The sequence below is a fragment of the Phalangium opilio genome, unplaced genomic scaffold (assembly GCF_054372755.1).
Source record: "Phalangium opilio isolate 3A_F unplaced genomic scaffold, DU_Popi_V2 ptg000087l_1, whole genome shotgun sequence".
In the NCBI taxonomy this organism is placed as follows: Eukaryota; Metazoa; Arthropoda; class Arachnida; order Opiliones; family Phalangiidae; genus Phalangium; species Phalangium opilio.
Genome location: NW_028324192.1, coordinates 2,665,168 through 2,668,861, shown reverse-complemented (window position 1 = coordinate 2,668,861; position 3,694 = coordinate 2,665,168).

Sequence of the window (3,694 nt, the reverse complement as noted above, 5' to 3'; positions counted from 1 at the left end):
AAGCCCAAAAATTTAATGGTCGTCAGGTATATTGGCAAAACTTTGGCTTTCTACGTTACATTTGAGATCCCACACCACCGGTCCCGGGTGGGCTCAAACCACCAACCTATTGGTTAACAGCCGAACGCGCTAACCATTGAGCCACGGAAGCTCAGAAATTAAATGGTTGTCACGTATTGTGGGTAGGTTTTGACTTTTTACACTACATCTGAGACCCCACAACACCTCTTCCGGGTGGGCTTGAACCGCCAGCCTTTCGATTAACAGCTGAACGCGCTGACCATTGCGCCACGGAAGCCCAAAAAATAAATGGTCGTCAGGTATTGTGGAAAAATTTTGGCTTTCAACGTTACATTTGAGATCCCAAAATACCGCTCCCGGGTGGGCTCGAACCACCAACCTATTGGTTAACAGCCGAATTCGCTAACCATTGAGCCACGGAAGCTCAGAATTTAAGTGGTTGTCACATATTGTGGAAAAGTTTTAACATTTTACGTTACATTTGAGACGTCACAACACCGCTCCCGGATGGGCTCGAACCACCAACCTTTCGGTTAACAGCTGAACGCGCTAATCATTGCGCCACGGAAGCCCAAAAATTAAATGTTCGTCAGGTATTGTGGAAAAACTCTGACATTTTACGTTACATCTGAGACCTCACAACACCGCTCCCGGATGGGCTCGAACCACCAACCTATTGGTTAACAGCCGAACGCGCTAACCATTGCGCCACGGAAGACCAAAAATTAAATGGTCGTCAGGTGTTGTGGAAAAAACCTTGACTTTTTACGTCACATCTGAGACGTCACAAAACCGCTCCCGGATGGGCTCGAACCACACACCTATTGGTAAACAGCCGAACGCGCTAACCTTTGAGCCACGGAAGCTCAGAAATTAAATGGTTGTCAGGTATTGTGGATAAGTTATGACTTTTTTGTTACATGTGTGACCCTACAACACCTCTTCCGGTTGGGCTCGAACCACCAACCTTTCGGTTAACAGCCGAACGCGCTAACCATTGCGCCAAGGAAGCCCAAAAATTTAATGGTCGTCAGGTATTGTGGCAAAACTTTGGCTTTCTACGTTACATTTGAGATCCCACACCACCGCTCCCGGGTGGGCTCGAACCACCAACCAATTGGTTAACAGCCGAACGCGCTAACCATTGAGCCACAGAAGCTCAGAAATTAAATGGTTGTCACGTATTGTGGATAAGTTTTGACTTTTTACGCTACATCTGAGACCCCACAACACCTCTTCCGGGTGGGCCTGAACCACAAGCCTTTCGATTAACAGTTGAACGCGCTAATAATTGCGCCACGGAAGCCCAAAAATTAAATGTTCGTCAGGTATTGTGGAAAAACTCTGACATTTTACGTTACATCTGAGACCTCACAACACCGCTCCCGGATGGGCTCTAACCACCAACCTATTGGTTAACAGCCGAACGCGCTAACCATTCAGCCACGGAAGCTCAGAAATTAAATGGTTGTCACGTATTGTGGAAAAGTTTTGACTTTTTACGCTACATCTGAGACCCCACAACACCTCTCCCGGTTGGGCTCGAACCACCAACCTTTCGATTAACAGCTGAACGCGCTAACCATTGCGCCACGGAAGCCCAAAAATTCAATGTTCGTCAGGTATTGTGGAAAAACCTTGACTTTTTACGTCACATCTGAGACCTCACAACACCGCTCCCGGATGGGCTCGAACCACCAACCTATTGGTTAACAGCCGAACGCGCTAACCATTGAGCCACGGAAGCTCAGAAATTAAATGGTTGTCACGTATTGTGGATAAGTTTTGACTTTTTACGCTACATCTGAGACCCCACAACACCTCTTCCGGGTGGGCCTGAACCACCAGCCTTTCGATTAACAGTTGAACGCGCTAAAAATTGCGCCAGGGAAGCCCAAAAATTAAATGTTCGTCAGGTATTGTGGAAAAACTCTGACATTTTACGTTACATCTGAGACCTCACAACACCGCTCCCGGATGGGCTCTAACCACCAACCTATTGGTTAACAGCCGAACGCGCTAACCATTCAGCCACGGAAGCTCAGAAATTAAATGGTTGTCACGTATTGTGGAAAAGTTTTGACTTTTTACGCTACATCTGAGACCCCACAACACCTCTCCTGGTTGGGCTCGAACCACCAACCTTTCGATTAACAGCTGAACGCGCTAACCATTGCGCCACGGAAGCCCAAAAATTCAATGTTCGTCAGGTATTGTGGAAAAACCTTGACTTTTTACGTCACATCTGAGACCTCACAACACCGCTCCCGGATGGGCTCTAACCACCAACCTATTGGTTAACAGCCGAACGCGCTAACCATTGAGCCACGGAAGCTCAGAAATTAAATGGTTGTCACGTATTGTGGAAAAGTTTTGACTTTTTACGCTACATCTGAGACCCCACAACACCTCTCCCGGGTGGGCTCGAACCACTAAATTATTTGTTAACTGCTGAACGCGCTAACCATTGCGCCACGGAAGCTCAGAAATTAAATGGTTGTCACGTATTGTGGAAAAGTTTTGACTTTTTACGCTACATCTGAGACCCCACAACACCTCTCCCGGGTGGGCTCGAACCTTCAACCTTTCGATTAACAGCTGAACGTGCTAATCATTGCGCCACGGAAGCCCAAAAATTAAATGGTCGTCAGGTATTGTGGAAAAACTTTGGCTTTCCACGTTACGTTTGAGATCCCACAACACCGCACCCGGGTGGGCTCGAACCACCAACCTATTGGTTAACAGCCGAACGCCCTAAGCATTGCGCCACGGAAGCCCAAAAATTAAATGATCGTCAGGTATTGTGGAAAAACTTTGGCTTTCTACGTTACATTTGAGATCCCACAACGCCGCTCCCGGGTGGGCTCGAACCACTAACCTATTAGTTAACAGCCGAACGCGCTAACCATTGAGCCACGGAAGCTCAGAAATTAAATGGTTGTCACGTATTGTGGAAAAGTTTTGACTTTTTACGCTACATCTGAGACCCCACAACACCTCTCCCGGGTGGGCTCGAACCACCAACCTTTCGATTAACAGCTGAACGCGCTAACCATTGCGCCACGGAAGCCCGAAATTTCAATGTTCGTCAGGTATTGTGGAAAAACTCTGACATTTTATGTTACATCTGAGACGTCACAACACCGCTCCCGGGAGGGCTCAAACCACCAGTCTTTTGAATAGCAGCTGAACGCGCTAACCATTGCGCCACGGAAGCCCAAAAATTAAATGGTCGTCCGGTATTGTGGAAAAACTTTGACTTTTTACGTAACATCTGAGACCTCATAGCACCGCTCCCGGGTGTGCTCGAACCACCAACCTTTCTGTTAACAGCCGAACGCGCTAACGATTGCGCCACGGAAGCCCAAAAATTAAATGGTCGTCCGGTATTGTGGAAAAACCTTGAATTTTTACGTCACATCTAAGACGTCACAACACCGCTCCCGGATGGGCTCGAACCACCAACCTATTGGTTAACAGGCGAACGCGCTAACCATTGAGCCACGGAAGCTCAGAATTTAAATGGTTGTCACGTATTGCGGAAAAGTTTTGACTTTTTACGCTACATCTGAGACCCCACAACACCTCTCTCGGGTGGGCTCGAACCTTCAACCTTTCGATTAACAGCTGAACGCGCTAATCATTGCGCCACGGAAGCCCAAAAATTAAATGG